Genomic DNA, 18,306 nt, shown 5'->3' on the forward strand with positions numbered 1-18,306 from the left:
ATGATTCACGTCTTTGTCAACCACTCCAGCCTCCAAGTGCCGCCATTTTCTCCCCTCACTTCCTGTCCACCGACATCCATCAGACACCAAATCCTGTTCGGGCAAATGAAAATAAGGAGGAGGAGGAACTTTGTGTCCATGAAGAAGACGACTGTCCCGCGTCCTGCTGTCCCCCTGCTGTGCAGACACCTCCATACCTGCTCAGCACCTGCTGGCCAATCAGTTTATTGGTGGCGTGTCAGGTTCCGTTTTGAATAGATCTGCAGATTAGCTCCTGTAATGTTTCCAGTGTTTGCTGCGATATTATGCATGCAGCGAGTTTCTCTGTGCGCAGCGAACTGCTCCCCCACAGGTCAGGTGGCATTCTGCATTTCTTTGAATTATTTATGTTCTGCTTTATCGTTCTAAACGGCAAAATGTACAATTTCTGGGGGAGGACCGCTGGACTCCAGATGTAAATGGTCCGCCCCCAGAAAGCATGACTCACGATGCACATCAGCAGCGTTTGAGCACCTTATTTGTCTGCGTAGGTGTGCACGTCTGATTGACAGCGGGTGCGTGGAGATTCATCTTTCAGCCCAACACAGAAATAGGTTGGACTGTATGTTGGCGTGGAAACAGACGTATGTATCCACGCACACACACACACACACGCACACACACACACACACACACACACACACACACACACACACACACACACACACACACACACACTCAAGCACCAGTATCTTGGCAACAACAGTGGTCAGGTCATTGGCAGGGGTGCCAGACGGCTGCAGGGACAGACAGTTACACACACACACACACACACACTTGGCTGATTGTATATCAGGGTCAGTTTTATAATGTGTGCATATGTATGTGCATAGGGAGAGGGAGGGTGAGCGAGGTTGCATGAGGATAAAGTCAGAAAGATTCCAGACACATACGTGTGGAAGAAACAAGAAGCAGCCAAGCAGTGGAGTCAAAATAGAGTAAAATATAGTCAAATATAGTAAAATATAATCAAATACAGTAAAATTGGGTCAAAATAGAGTAAAATTCAGTAACACAGAGCCCAAATAGAGTAAAATAAGTCAAATAGACTTTATTTAAGTCTCTAAATTCAAATAGAGTAAAAAAATAGAGTAAAAAAATAGAGTAAAAAAAACAGTAAAATGGAGTCAAAGTGTGAAATGGACACAGTGGACAGGAGTGTCCATCTCACACTTTGCCGTGATATCAGGTTGCTGTGATTGTTGGAGATTAATTGAAAGTAGTTGCAAAGACCACCTGGCCAATCAGAGGTTGGACATGCAACATGAAGACGCTTCCAATCACAGGAAGATTGCGGCGGTCACCTGGTGGGAGGCAAACGTCTCCAAACGGTCTGACTCGGACTGCAGCTGTTTGGAGACAGGTTTCCTCCCACCAGGTGATCGGTGCAGTCACCAGGTGATGGAAAGTGACCACCCAGAGGTCAAAGGTGTTACATTTGAATCTCTGGGTAACCATCTGATTGCAGCTGTTTGCAATCAGTCTGAGACACCAAAGATGTTTCCCGTTTGACTCGAGCTCTGTTCCCATCATCTTTAAGTTCTAACTTTTCCTATTCAAGGATTCAAGGATTCAAGGAGCTTTATTTATCATTCACATCACATGTTAACATGAGGTGGAACGAAATTATGTGCACACGGTCCGGAGTGAAAAGAAACAAAAATAATGAAGAAACAGAATTTTTTTTCCTCAAAGTTATAAATAAATAGTTGGTTTCTTTTTTTTGTTTTGTTTTTTTGTTTTTTTTTTAACATAACAGAATGACAAATAATAAGACAATACAATAAATAATACTATAACTAGAGTGCAACAGCCTGAGTACCAGTGTGGAGTGTGGGTATAAATATAGGTGTAAATAAATACTTTAGCAGCAAAGGGCCCCTAACTGCACTTTTCAGCCTAGCAGCTGTTTCTTCCAGCAAACAGGAAGTGATGTAGAAAATTATAATGAATTCATTCAAATTCATTAACAGAAAAAATGTTGGTTGTTTGTTCAAACTTGAACTTCAGCTCGTTGAACTTATTTCACAGTCTCGGTATAATCTGCTCAGCAGAAACCAGCTGACTCCGACCTCGCTCCCTCGCTCAGATGATGCTGTGAGTTCGGGATTAGGAGCCGATCCGGCGTGCACGCTTACTGTAAACATCTCAGAAGTGATCTGTCACGGCGTTTATTTCATGTCCAGCTCTCTCCCACCACATCCTCTCAGGCGCTCAGTGGTTTACCGGCCCTCCAGAGTGGGCTGCAAACAGAGACTCCAGCACTTCGTTTAGAGGCTTTGAGATTAGCACAATACGGCCGTGACGCCGAGAAACGACAAACCTGTCGGGGATTAGAGGAGATTTCAGTTTCACTGCTGCTCCTCAGGAGAAACGCACGGCAACAGAAGTCAAATATGAAATTTTGAATGGTGGAAATTTGGACAAAAGTGTTTTAATAGCTGACATTTCCACGTGTGTGTGTGTGTGTGTGTGTGTGTGTGTGTTGTTGTTGTGCAGGGGAGAATTGTTGGTTGTGTGTGTTTGGTTGCTGCAGAAACACAGGTGCAAACATGCAAACCTCGTAATTTACAGTTTTCTTTCTGTCTCACTGTTTGCAGAGCACACACACACACACACACTCACAGACTCACACACTCACAGACTCACACACACACACACACACACACACACACACACACTCACAGACTCACAGACTCACACACAAACAGCTCGACAAACACTCATTCCCAAATATGCACACACACACTCATTTCTTGAAGGACAGCCAAACCACACAGAGAGGCTGCACAGTGGCAACTAGATCAGGGTTATACTGTGTGTGTGTGTGTGTGTGTGTGTGTGTGTGTGTGTGTGTGTGTGTGTGTGTGTGTGTGTGTGTTTTAAAGGCTGCCAGCTACCAAACCAGGGCACAGCTATTTATATTTGGCTGATGCTGATGGCGTCTTCTCTAGCACCAATGCCCCCCTCCCCCCCATCCACTCCTCACCTCACACACCCCGTTATCCACACACACACTTCACACATTAACAGCACAAGTTCCCCCCTTTAACCATGTGTCAGGGCTTCTCATCCACAGCAGCGGCGGCGGCGGCGGAAGGCTTGGGCGGTGTCCAGAACAGAAAGATGTGAGCGTCTGTCGGGGGACGCTCGAGGCGGATTCTAACTGCTCGCTAATTAAGCGAGCAGCACGGTTTGCAGGGCTGATCGCAGGTGATGTGTTACACTGAATATAGTTTGTAGCACCTCCGGGTGTCAGTGACACAGCGCGAGCATCCCTGATGGGTGTAAAGGTCCACGTGGGGCTGGGAGAAAGGTTCAGAGGAAGCCTCCAGAAGCTTCCCGGCCCCTTCTGATGACGTCTCTGTCCACACTAGAAGTTCACTGGAGCATTCTTCCAAACTTTACCCGCCATCTTTGGCATTTTAATGATGACGGCGATATATTCATCCACAGAATATATTTGGTCTCTAACGTTCTCTATTCAAACCAGAAGCTGGCAGGGTCTTTTATTTTGAAAATCTATCCAGACATTTTCCATCCCTCGTCATTCCCAAACCAGCTGAGAGACATAATCCCTGCAGCGTGTCCCAGGTCTGACCCGGCCTGCTCCGGACTCGCTGTGCCTGAAGCACGTCAGCGAGGAGGCTCCCTGGCCTCCTTTTAACGTGGAGGAGCATTGGCTCTACTCCGAACAAGGAGATATCCATAGTAGTCGCACAAAAGCTCCACCCTCTTGTGGTTTACGCTGTATGAGGGGCAGCCAATCAGAAGAAAGTTGGTTTAAAAACGGGGAGGGGCTTGTTTCATTGAGAGTTTGAACTGAGGGGCTGCACCGAGGCTCAGTATGAGACAAAGGATTATTATGAACTGTGAATCATGCAAAGCTGCTCTAGAAGAGTCCAAGAATAAAAATGTAAACTACAGAAATAACAAAGTCACCATAAAAAAAAGTTTTCCTTTCATTTGTCACCCGTCTGCAGTTCGTGTCATGTGACCGTGATGCTGAATCTACATTATGGGATGTCAGTTGTTAACATTTGCACTAATTGGTGATGACAGTTTGTCAGGGAGGCCGATCGACCGGCCGTGTCTGCTGGAGCGCAGTGTGGCGGTGATGGATGCGTGTGCGCCGGGGGACGGCCATGTTGAATTTGTTTAAAAATCCGTGGATTCACGCCGTCGCCCGTTTGAACAGCTGTTACTTTAGGGACGGAGAGCGGTGGAAGGCTCGATGTTTGCAGGCAGCAGGTCGAGCCGCCCTCACCTTCAGCTTCGCTGCCCCACTTGGATGGTGCTGGTGGGCGGAGGGTGGGGAGAGTAGATAAATGGCCTCTCCTCCCTCTGCTGGCTCTACCTCTTTCCAGAAGGTCAGCGAGTCAGAGGGAGGGGGGAGCACCGCTCTCCTCTCCCACTTTGTCCTAAATAAGGTGTCCTGCTTAGTGCACTGCAGAGAGAGCACTACAGCGGAGACCTGAGCACCACCTCGCACAACAACACAACACACCGCTCGACAACCGAGTGCGCTTAAAGCATGATTAGTGTTATTTTCCAGCCTGGCTCTTTGTTTTTGTAGCTGGTGACATCGATGTTTCTGACCTCACCGCACAGAGAGCATCAGAACGAGCTCGGTCGGGAGTCGTCCAGCTAATTAAAGCCTCTGACGCCTTTTCTATCTACGAATCTCTACTAATAGACAGGAGACTGTACATAAAAGATGGAAATTGCACCTGTGAGAATCGAGTGTTGTATTGATTATTCCCTTGATTAATGAAGTAATCAGATTACTAAAAAATATTTTTGTTTTAATAATGAGCAAAAAAAATAATCGAAAGTATGTCAAATAAAAGAGGCCACACCCCAAACACAAAGCCTTAACACAATTGAAACAGGTGAGGTATAAACTGACTCACTGCTGGCACCTCTGCTGGACATAAGAGGAACTGCAGGTTTTGGATTTTAGGAAGTAAAAGTAAAGCAAAGAACAATAAAATAAAAATAATGCATTGCTTTTTCTTTTTTTGAGTAACAGCATCATTTTGAAGTGTTAAGTTTCCAGACGTGACATCACTGAGCACATGATCACATGATTCGAGCGTCCATTCTCACCTTCATCTGTCTGATGTCTTCACTTTCCTCGTCTTCCTCTGCGTCTTTCCGTCTTGTATTTATTTAGTCTACAGTAACACAATAATGAATATACACTTGTCCAAGGGTTAACATCCTGCAGATGTTTCAAAATAAGAGTCCTGTTTTAAGGAGTGAAGGGAACACCTCAAATGGCATTCTATAGAGCTTTTAATTTGAAACATACACAGGAAATGTTGAGATTATATTAACAATACACCTTAGCATTACTTTAAATGTTCTTATCAAACAGAAGGAATGAAAAATTTACCTTCAGTAGGAGATAAAGGTCAAAGGTCACTGAACATGGGGATGTCATCATGGCGCACCTGGGACGGTAAGTTTCTAACCTCAGTGGCGTGATGCTGTGTTTTTCCTACATGAAGAAGAACGAGTGCACACACGCACACACACACACACACTCACAGACCTCAGCTTGAGTCGTGAGGCGGCGCGTGCAGCTGGCTCGCCTTCCTCCTGACAGAAGCAGAGGAAGGCTAATTTCAGCCTGTCTCCAGTCTGCAGTGCAGCCACTGAGCCACAACACCAGCACGCCGCAGACACCACCTCACAGCAGCACGCCATCCCTCTCTCTGTGCGAGCCGGTCAACTCCAGCTCCACAACCATCATTAAAGCGTTCTGGCTGATCACACGCTTTAATTGGACCGTACCAGCCGCCCAGGCAAAATGGCGCCTTGTTAGCTCAGCTGCAGAGCGCGGCGATCGCACAAACAAACAGGCAAACAAATGAGGATATAAACAAACCCAGCGGAAGCTCACTTGGAACGCCGAGCATGTTAGGAAGCGCGCACGAGGCTGACCTGCAAATACGCGAGCTGACGAGTAGATGTGTAATAAAACAGCGTCGGAGGATCAGGGGCTTTCCTCAATGCTGCTTTTATTTTGACGGGTCTCTCCCGGCGCTGTGGAGCAATGCTCCTGGAGCAGTTTGTTTAAGAAAAGCCCCTGATATACATGACATGCTCGGCATTCAGAGGAAAATTAGCATCCAATAAGTAGCAGGCATTCATTAGCAGCACTGACGGCCCTGAGGGATTTCTAATGTGGGCAATAAAGCTGCGCTTTACCCACCGATGGGATGTTTTCTTATTCCTAACGTTTCAGACATACAGCTTCCTCTAAGTATTCCACAGTTGTCCTCCTCCTCCTCCTCCTCCTCCTCGCGGCATTTCATTTGGAGGTGGAAGTGTGTGCATTGTAATATTTTCCCATTTAGCGCTGAGGGACTGGGAGAATTCGGCAGGTCGTTTCGCTTTCACGCTTTGCTGAAGAAAAAGCGAGGACCATCTGACAATAGTTGCTACGAGTCACCTTGGCGCTGCTTTTATCCTGACGGGGTGGCAGATAATTCAAGGTTGTTAATGCCACACAGGCGCCGCTAAATCAAGAGCTGGAGGTGCAGCGCGGCTCCTCTAATCACTGACGGCAGCGTGTTGCTGTTGTTGCTTCGCTGATTAAAACCATTATAGTGCTCGCAGTTTCTCCCTCACGTTACCCCACACGCCCATCTGGCTTCTCGCTGGGGGGCAAAGGTCATCGCGGCGGTATTAATGTGAAATCCGATGCCCAAATTCCACAATTCTGCCCTTCATGAGACGCTTTTACACATGAAGGCGCAGAAACAAGATCGGATCCTTTAACCCACATCACTACTGTATGCTACAGTCACAGTGGGGAAAGCTGTGGTTGGAGGCCACAGCACAGACAAAATTACTGCAACTGGGGGCAATAAACTGGCAATCTCGTTGCCTTTGAAATGGTTGCTCCGACGACGGGCAGCACCTCTGCAACCGCTCACAGTGAAACAGCTGTGCTGATGCCATCAGAAGTCAGATCTGTGTCTGTGACTCAGGTCACACGGGCTCCTCCCACTAGGTGAGCTGTGAGTGGTTGTGATTGGTCGCTCTGAGACTGAGGCTGTTGCACGTGCAACCTCTGGAGGGCTGGCCTGTCACCTGAGCAACTCACAGTCCGCCTCACACAGCATTCATTGCAATCGCCGCACAACCAGCGGCTGAGAAATCTCAACATCTGAGACTAAACAGAAACGTGATCTTTGAAATTATTGCTTGTTTGTTACAATCAGACAGAAAAACATGAAACAGTTTAAAAGGTCATTTTTATTTATGTGCCGTCCCTCCTGAATCTAAAATTTTACCTGTGTACACAAAAGATTAATAATAATGAAAGCATAAAACTGCAGTCATTGGCTAATGACCTGTCACTCACAAGCTGTTAGCCAATGAGCATGGATCCTCCTCTCTGAAAGGCCTCTACTCACCGACGTCTGTGACAAATATTAATCGGACTCACCTGTTCGCACTGCAGACGTTCACATCGACCACGTCATTTCACAGGATTCATTTTTTCAGCTCGATTTTTCTGTTTGTTCACATGCGGATAAACAGATCTGACCAATCAGACGGATGCATTTGGCAACAAGCGCACTGATCCTGAGCGACATGGAAACAGTGAAACAATCCTGCGTCCCTCAGCCTCACAGTTAGCTGCTGCTCCAGCTCCCTGATATGATTCCTCTTCTTCCACAGATGTGGAGCTCCGACCGTCCCACTGACATCCTGAAATACGAGCGAACGTGTCGATCCCGGGATCGAACCAGGAAACTTTCCCGTCTCCGTCTCTTTCTTCTTACAGCTCATCATCGCTTCACGTCCACCCTGTTTTTTTAATAATGTGTTTTGTGAGGACGTTTTTGCTGTGAACTTATGTTAAACCACAAACTCACATCTAAACTTTGCACGTTTGTGCTGTTCGGTGTGTGACGGCCGTGAGCATGGCTCCGATTGTTCGCCGTGACTCAAAATGAAGGAGACCAGGACGGTCTTAGCAGAGGTCAGGGCCATGGAGTCATGAGGTAAAGGAAAGAAGATGATTTTGATTCAGAAGCTTCGGTTTGTAAGAGTGTTTGTCTGAAAATGTGACTTGGATGAGGACTGAAAGTGAAATGACTAAAAAGCACAATATTTGGCCCACCTCGTGTACTTAGTGCAAAAACATTCACAGCATGAAGGTAACATTTTTCCGTGCATCTTTTATATGAGACAAATATGTTTTTCGGCTCCTCACAGATGATTTTGGTGAGACATTTCTGAGAAAACGTCTCTTTTGACAGCGAAGGTTGCCGAGCCCTGCCGCGGGGCTTTGATACAGGTAATCGCTCCTCCTGTTTGCAGTCGTGGCAGAGCTGCCGCTGTAATCCACAGCCTCCGCTCTCTGCAAACACACATTCACATGTTTTCCGTTCCCAGCCCTCGCCAGTTTTCCAGGAAAACACAAAGCGACGTCTGCTCTGCAGAAGCCTCGTTATCTTCACATAAACCCTGAAATGTGTTTCTGCACAGATTTTGTCAACATCACGTACGGAGAAACCCACGCTGGGAAATTTGGTCAAATTACACGTAGCGACGTCCTCTGAGATGAAACTGACTGTTAGTCTGTGACATGTGAAACACTGCCAGCCAATCATGTGACGACAGAGCGATTTAAAAAGTTTAAAAGATTCAAATTCATCAGATCACGTCGTCCCGTTCGGCTTCAGCGTTTTAAGCTCGCCTCACATCGACGCTGACGCGGTTGTTTACCCGCAGCATGAGCGCTACATTATGAAATGCCCTCACATACACGTGCCGTCTGAATCTACTGTGTGTGTGTGCGTGTGTGTGTGTGTGTGTGTGTGGCGTTCGACCCCTGGCTCTCAGCAGATGCCAGCGTCTGTTGTGGAGCTCTCTAATGGACGCCCAGCTGGAGTCAGGCACATACAAGGGCAGCCAAGGTCACAGCCACGGCCTCTCAGGACCCCTCGTTTGGCAGAGCCGTGCAGCCTGTGTGTGTGTGTGTGTGTGTGTGCGCGTCTGCTTGGGTATGACGGGTGTTCTTGTGTGTGTTCGATTCGATTTTCCCGTGTTTGAGGCGACGTAACAAAAGGGGCCGTCTCAGGTCGAGAGCCGCTCGCTCGTCCTCTCACCTCTGAGCACGTGTGAGTTTATCGTCGCTCAAAGAGGAAACATCACCAAGGTTCTGCAGATCGTCTTTAATCAGTGTCCACACGCTCGGTTTGCTGCGAGAAGTCAGTGCTGAGAGCGCAAGGGGAAGATGATATATGCCGACCGGGTGGGTGTAGTGGGGTCTGTGGTTTTGATCAGCCGTGCGGGCTGCAGGAGTTGAAGGGCGGAGCATCAAACAGAATGCCACAGATGGGCCCGGCTCCTCAGCGAGGGTCGAGCGTGCCGCTCAGAGCAGACCTGCTGATTTCTGTAGGTCAAACTTTGAGTTGCAGGATTTTGGGGTTTCAACTAAAGACTAAAAGGAAACTCGTTTATGGGCAGAAATCTGTGCCATCAGAAACTGAATTTGAATAAGTTAAATTTGAATTTGAATTACTCGGATTGAATCTGAATTGTAACTTGAATGAAAGCTTTTGAAAACTGAATTTGAATTAGTCTAATTTGAAATTGAATTTATGGTTTGAAAATGAATTGATTTGCTTTGAAACTGCATTTTATCCTTTAAAAATTCAGCTCTTGAATAATTTCAGATTCACTTCTCACCATTCAGTTTCAGTTCCAAAATTCAGTTTTTTGGGACTTACATCCGGTTCCGGTTCAAGCGCAGATTAATAGAACTACAGACTGATAGCGTTACTGACGGAATCTACAGCGTCTTGAGCTGAATTAAGACTTCAGAAGTCATTCGTCATGTCGAATGACCAGCGGATAAACTCTCAGGTTGGTAATAAATGTATTACATGTATAAGAACAAGCGTCATGTTAACAATTGATAGCCGTACAGTAACCTTTATGCTTATTGTAGCTGCTAGCTAAAAACGCTAATTTAGCGTAGTTTGCCCTGGATTCAGCTTTGACAAACAAATATGATCGACTGTTTCTAGTAGAATTCCAAAGTTGTCATCTTGTACCCTGTCAGAGCCCTGTATGCTTGCAGAGACCCCTACAGTAAGGAAACATGCAAAACGCTGTCCAAACCTTTGTATTTGAGCTTTATTTATGTCTTACACAGCATCCCAACTCTTTAGCTAACTTAATAACTTTAGCTAAAGTGAATAGTTAGTCTTATTCATTAGTGCAGCGTTACTGGATCACCTCTTTGAAGTGATATAATATGATATACAACTATCACTGAAACAGCAAACTTTGTAAATAAACAACACTTCTCATTCTCTAAACGTTTGGCCACAGCTGTAGATTACACTATCAGTGCTTGTTCACTCTTGACAATAATTACATTTCTAAATTCTCTTTGTGCATTTACAGGTAAACAATATCTAATATTTTATCTAAATGACTGCTTTGTCTTTGAAAAGGTGAAGAGCCTGAGGCCGGTGACACTCCAGTTCTACTCTAAGTACATCCTTACGGTGGTTCACAGGACAAGGCCACATTCCTGTCCTGCCAGAAGAGAAGAGAAACTTCAGAGTCTCCATGAAGTTCAACCACACCTGTCATATTCCATATGACAGGGGTCTCAAACTCCATTCCTCGAAGGCCGGTGTCATGCAACTTTTCCATGCCCTCGAGGACTGGAGTTTGAGACCCCTGCTGTATGGTGTTCATGCAGTTTTCTACCCCACAGTTACAGCATGTCTGACTGCCTGTTCAGCATATGCAAAAATATATGATGAGTTTAAGCATGTGATGACAAAGGCCTTCCATTATGGTGTTTGTCATCACATGTCACAGACATCTGGATGATCATTTGGAATAAAAAAAAACAAAAACTTGTTACTTCATCTTTTATCTTTATTATTATTATTGTTCTTATTTTACATTTTTCATTGTTAGGCATTGGGTTTATTTGTAGTAGTCCTTTCCAGCTTCTCTCCCTCTTCCATGTTACTGTGTCAGCTTGTCAGCATCTATTTGGGTTTGGGAGTGGAACAGGAAGTAAGGAACACAAAGTGCCATTTAAACCAGGAGAGGTTCTTATATTTCAGAAGAAGGGATTAATTCAAAAGAAATGACCTCAATGCCATATTTTATTTAGGAACCCTAGAGAGCACTTTGCAAAATAACACATTCTTATAATTTCACCCTCAGATGAGCCAAGCTACGACTGTCAGGGAAGGTGATGTAGGTACAGAGCATGTGAGAGTGGTTAAGTTGATGTCTCTGGTCTAGAGGAAGGCGTAGAGATTCAGTATCTTCAGTCTTCAGTGGACACTCCATTTCTGGCACAAAACACCTGTAAAAGATGGTCGATTTAGGAGGTGACCCGACAACTTCAGCCTGTCAAACATAGCAATGGAGCAGTATGTTTAAAAAAAAAAATCTAATTAAGCATGCACTCAGTACCCTAAGAATTATCATGGTAGTTAAACACAGTGATAGTTGTATATCATATTATATCACTTCAAACAGAGGTGATCCAGTAATGCTGCACTAATGAATAAGACTAACTATTCACTTTAGCTAAAGTTATTAAGTTAGCTAAAGAGTTGGGATGCTGTGTAAGACATAAATAAAGCTCAAATACAAAGGTTTGGACAGCGTTTTGCATGTTTCCCTACTGTAGGGGTCTCTGCAAGCATACAGGGCTCTGAGAGGGTACAAGATGACAACTTTGGAATTCTACTAGAAACAGTCGATCATATTTGTTTGTCAAAGCTGAATCCAGGGCAAACTAGGCTAAATTAGCGTTTTTAGCTAGCAGCTACAATAAGCATAAAGGTTACTGTACGGCTATCATTTGTTAACATGACGCTTGTTCTTATACATGTAATACATTTATTACCAACCTGAGAGTTTATCCGCTGGTCATTCGACATGACGAATGACTTCTGAAGTCTTAATTCAGCTCAAGACGCTGTAGATTCCGTCAGTAACGCTATCAGTCTGTAGTTCTATTAATCTGCGCTTGAACCGGAACCGGATGTAAGTCCCAAAAAACTGAATTTTGGAACTGAAACTGAATGGTGAGAAGTGAATCTGAAATTATTCAAGAGCTGAATTTTTAAAGGATAAAATGCAGTTTCAAAGCAAATCAATTCATTTTCAAACCATAAATTCAATTTCAAATTAGACTAATTCAAATTCAGTTTTCAAAAGCTTTCATTCAAGTTACAATTCAGATTCAATCCGAGTAATTCAAATTCAAATTTAACTTATTCAAATTCAGTTTCTGATGGCACAGATTTCTGCCCATACTCGTTCTTCCCATTTTGTCCGACTTCAGATTGGTGGATGCTGCCACTGCTCCTCCAGCCCAGAACATCACAGTGACCATGCAGCACGCTACTCACAACAGCACGACCTGCTGCACGGACATCGCCTGCAGCCTGGTTCAGAGACGCGTCCTCGTTATTCTACGGCACAGTTTACATTCACTGAATCTGCATTTCCAGGATTTACCGTCACATTTAGTCGCAGTACCGACAGCAGCGGGAGCCCTCTGTCATTACTAAAGCTGACTGGATGGCAGTGGCTGCTGCACCAAAAACGTCTCAGTGATTACGTTGGTTACTAGTTGCTTTTAGTTTTCCTTGGTTGTCTGCAAACATCACTAGCTACTATCATGGCGGTGGTAAAACTTGAGAAAGATAAGATAAGATAAGATAAGATAACCTTTATTAGTCCCACACGTGGGAAATTTGTTTTGTCACAGCAGGAAGTGGACAGTGCAAAAGTTATGAAGCAAAAATTAGAATAAAATAAGAATAAATACAGTACACAACTGTACAGAATAGAATAAAATAAAATACTATATACAGCAGAATAAAATAGAATAAAATATACAATGAGATAAAAATAGAATACAAATGCTATATACAACTGAGTAAAAATACAACGATGCCAGAAAGGATTATTGCACATTAGTGGATGTGTGTGTTTGATCAGTCAAAGTCTTTGTTGTGGAGTCTGACAGCAGTGGGGAGGAAAGACCTGCGAAATCTCTCCGTCCCACACCGTGGGTGCCGCAGTCTCCCACTGAAGGAGCTGCTCAGTGCTGTCACAGTCTCATGCATGGGGTGGGAGATGTTGTCCAACAGGGATGACAGCTGACAAAGAGCGACAGACCTCAGAAATGGAGAAGGTTCGCCTTCAAAGTAAAAGTTCTACAGGAAGTCACTAAACAGACAACCTTAACAAGTAAAGCCTGCAATAATCAAACGCAATGATTTCTAAAGTCTTGACCAGGGTCCCCTGGTGGGCGATGAAGGTACTGCAGGGCTGCTGCTACTTACAGATAATTTAGTTTGTGTGTATGTACAGTCACATACTTATTTAAATAAAAAGTTAATGTAAAACTGGTAACAGGAGGTGTTCAGTTTGTAATATTACTCCGACCAAAATGTACTGAAGTTTGTCTGTGGCTGGGTAGCATTAGCAGGTTATATCCAACAGTCTGTGCTGTTTATGGTTTTTGTGTAAACCTGTCAAAGAAATACGTCACTGTCTTTGATTAGAGTGAAAATGTAAGATTGTTTGGGATTTTCTGGTTTTTAAGTTTCTTTCATGAAAGAAATCGAGAAAAGTTTTTACAAGTACAGAAATTTGACAACTGCTTTCTGTAAACTCAAAGTGCTGCACAGATATCATGTTTCTGCCATTATCGTTCTCATTTCCTCAACAGAAGCTGATTTGTCTTTGAATGGACTATTAGCATAAATAAAATCAGTCTGCTAGATATCACCAGATTAGAAGCGACTCCATTTTTGAGCTAGCGTTAGCTTATCACTAAAAACCAAATATCATACAGACTCGACCACAAACTCCAAATATGGACCAAGAAGGAAATTTAGTGACCATCGACGCTCCGGGGCGCCAGATGAAATGATAAGCTGCGTAACAATTCGTCCACATTAGCAGGTGAGCTAACATTAGCTAACATTAGCCAGGAGCCAAAAATCAGGTGAGCATCAGAACATCCTTTGAGTCATGGATGGATCTCCAACTCCAAACTGTCTTTTCAGTCTGTTGACTGTTTGCAGAACATCCTGCTAGCGTAACAACCAGCACGGCTCACCAGCTATCAGCTGACGGGTGGTCGGGGCTCCCGATGCTCCCTGCAGCTCTTTTCAAACTTTCTCTGACCTCTGAGTGAAGGTTAAACGCAGAGTAAATCTTTATTCCCTGATAAATAAACATGTTATAGCTGTTTTAACAATTTAGGAATTAAAGCTTAATCTTGGGAGGAAGGAGCAGAAACATGTGGACCAGCATGTTGATGGATCTCCAGAAATGAACAAATGATGTGTTTTAATATTTATTCAGCTGTATTCTAAACACCAGCTGTTTGTTAGAAGAAGACTCACAGAATAAAAATAAAATAACTTGAACATCTGACCTGTTTGTCTTTCGTTCAGTGAGCTCTGTACGTTCTAAAGTTTATTCAGTAAAGCCGCACACCGCTCCGTATCACAGCCTTTCATAATTAATTATCAAAACATTGAACAGATCAGTCCTGTGTTTACAGCGAACTTCCAAACTTACGTCTCATTAATGATCCTTTTCTAGCCGAACATCTAGTCAAAGTGCTTATAAATATTTTTTTAGATATAGATTTTTTAATGAACACAGGTGATTAACTGTCTCATTTACCATCGTCAGTGTGAATCCACACTGATGTTAATCACATTCAAAAGAAAAGGAAATGACATCACCAGCTAACCCGATCCAAGACAGTGACTGGACCGCTGATCGGGCATACCGGACATTTTGCCGGTGGGCTGACACGCTCGCACTGACAGCAGCGCATTAATTACTGACGCCGGATTGTCCAATCAGATCTCTAAATGTCACCGGCAGAGATGGGCAGTAACGCGTTACAAGTAATGCGTTACTGTAATCCGATTACTTTTTTCAAGTAACGAGTAAAATAAGGGATTACTATTGCAAAAACGGTAATTAGATTACTGTTACTTTCCCGTAAGCACGCTGCGTTACTGCGTTACTAAAACCGTGAGTTTTTTGTGAGAGTGTCTCATGACAGTGACGTAAGCGAGTGCGACGTTGTGACAACAGCTGTCTGCAGATCAACAATGCCGAGTGCGCTACGAGAAACTTGCGGATCCTTCCACTGACCGCTGCGGCACACCTGCACCAGGGTAAACCTCCGCCTACCCCAGTCCTGCTTTACAGGTGAAAATAGAGCAACAGGACCGCTGAGTCTTTGACTTTATTTATTTTCTGCTGTGTTTTACTTGCATCTATTTGAAAGAGTGAGTGTAAACACAAAACATATTTTATTTTATGTGCTGGAATGTGCAGAAAATAGGTTTAAATGTTAAACAAATTTCTTCCAGTCAGAGAATGCTGCATATAATTTAATTTTTGCTTGATGCATAAAGTTAAAAGATTAAAACTAATAAAACAAGTTTTAAAAAGAGACTTTTCCATTTGATTACATTTTGTATGATGGATTATGCAGAAAAAGTAGAATTGGGCTGAAAGATCTATCACTTTATCACCTATTCAGGTTGTAAATTGTGTTTTTATAAAGTAACTAAGTAACTAGGTAATTAATTACTTTTGAAAATAAGTAATCAGTAAAGTAATGGGATTACTTTTTGGGGAAGTAATCAGTAATTAGTTACTGATTACTTTTTTCAAGTAACTTGACCAACACTGGTCACCGGCCCCTCCCCTACCTTTGCTGTGCTCTCACGCAGCTCGTAGGAAAAGTTTCAAGTGGAAGAAGTAAAGAAAAGGTGGAGCTAGCTCACCTAGTAACAACTGGTAACCATTAGTAATCACCACTGGTAACCAGGCCTCACAGTCACAGCAGGCTGTTACACCAGCTGTGAGGAAGAGACGAGGAAGATGAAATTAACGTGGTGAATAGATGGAGGGAGATCATCAGGAGGGGAGAGATGGAAGGATTCAGGCCAGACTAATGGCAGCGTTGACCATGAGCCGCTGCTAACAGCTAAAGTTTAGCCTTTAATTATTCTAATCATTAATTATTTAATTATTGTTTAATTGCACATGCTGCAACTAAGCCAACAAACAAACGTACCAACCTGATTAAAACCTGTTTCAATATCTATAATCAAACAAAATCAAATAAATACGTCACTCTGGGCTGCCTGGACCAATAAGGCCAGTCTCAGTGCAGCACTGGACAGTCTGCTGCAGAGACCCGCCTTCCCTCCCAGCTGCAGGTGTTGTCCTTTAGAAAACGTTATCGTGAGCGCGGGATCATTTGCATGCAGAGTCCACGAGCTGTTTAAAGACCAATGGACGGGAACGAGAGCGTGGCATCAGCCACAGCTGCCTCTGTGATGCAACGCAACAGCATCAGTGCGCTGACATGCACACAGACCGCTGCACTGTATGAGTGTGTTAGCTGAAGTTCATCCATGCAGAAACGTGTTCAAATACGCATGAATACGTGTGTGTGTGTGTGTGTGTGTGTGTGTGTGTGTACGGTCCCTCTGGTCTGAGGGAGAGATACGTGAGGTTTCGCTCACAGACCAGGAGGAAACACGTCTCCAACATGACCTCCTCATGAACACAGCACCGGCTGTGACCACAGAAGCCCCGCCCACCTGCCTAATGTTCAAATTCGGTTTATGAAGAGCAGCCAATCAGAAGAAGGCTGCTGTGAAGGGTGTGGTTAAATCTCACCAATGTCACGTACCAAAATTCCATTTCCTCCAGTTCTTTTCACAATAAGAGTCCTTGACATATAAAGTTACTGTTGAATATGAAAAGTTCAACAGACACAGCTGCAACATATCAAAGACATGCTTTTCTGTCTTCGTGCACGTTCACAGCAGTGCATCTGCACCTTTTCCACACCGGCCCCTGATGTGTTGCTGCTAAAGGTGAGCCGACGGTCTGTAGTTAAAACCCTGACTGGTTTAAATCACTTCCCCCTCAGATCCTGTGTACATCTTTCATGAAGCCGGTGGGCAAGAACTTTGAAATGTTCCACAGCCCTGATTCACAATCGGCCTGCCTTCACGTCGCTACACGACATTTTCAGGATTTTAAAGAGGCGTGCAGGAAATCAAAGCTTTTATCAGAAACAGATTTGGTGCTGAAACACTGGAGGTCCACGGTTGACCCGTGTGTTTCATGAAAAGTGTCTGCACGAGAGTTAAACCATGTTTTATGATGAATTATTGCTTTACAGCATGATGAAAGAGAGATCCTCAAATATCAGTGCAGAATATAAATGTAGTGAAAAGAAGTCATGATGCAGATCACAGTTGCTCAGCGCCTGCAGCACTGTGCAGTCAGAGCGCCGTCCTGCAGCAGCTACGTCACTGTTTTTGGTGCGATATGAAATTTGTGTTTCATATCTGTGACTTTGACTTTAAGTACTTAACCTACAGTTTCACTGATTTATCACAAACAGACTGCAGGTAACTCCTGACTCGCCTCCATTCATTTGCAGACAGCAGACTGTGAGTGCTCCCCGTCTCCAGTCCAGTCCACAGTTTTCCGAGTGTGACTGAGGAGATCCTCGAGGTTGCACTCTCCCCTGATGACTTTATGGTCTCTGATACCAGGCGTGGCCATTATGTGACCATGAAAACGCTCATGCTGAGGGTTCATCACTGATTACCAGGTGGCATTATGATGGCCGTGTCCAGTGACAGCAGCAGCGTCTCGGTGACTGTGGATGCTGAATCTTCCATCTAGAGTTTCTCTGAAACTCGATGGTTAAATGATCTGGAGGAAGCTCTGCTCAGCTTGAGCTCCTCGCTGCAGCTTCATGACCTGCGCTCGTTTAGCAGACGTACCGTGCGAGCGAACAAGCACGCAGCAATGTCGATGTCTTGTTACCGGCAATGGTGACATCATTCCTCACCTCCAGCAACTTCCAGGTCTAATTCTGTACATGTGATCCCGGTAGACCCGAGCTACCGTCGGGCTGTGTTTCTGTCACCGTCAGCACTCTCTTTCATGCAGCCCGTGGGCTTTGAGACACTCCCGTGTTCGTTTTTTTTGGCTTTCCGCTGGAGCACAAACGCACCCGGAGCGCATTTCATCGCCGGTGAGCTCTGATCAAACAACTGTTGGCACGCAGTGTGTGTGTGTGTGTGTGTGTGTGTGTGTGTGTGTGTGTGTGTGTGTGTGTGTGTGTGAGAAAAGTCAACATGGTCTTTCATGTCTGTTTGACGCCGCTCTGCG

This window comes from Oreochromis aureus, linkage group 19 (genome assembly GCF_013358895.1).
Source record: "Oreochromis aureus strain Israel breed Guangdong linkage group 19, ZZ_aureus, whole genome shotgun sequence".
Classification (NCBI taxonomy): Eukaryota; Metazoa; Chordata; class Actinopteri; order Cichliformes; family Cichlidae; genus Oreochromis; species Oreochromis aureus.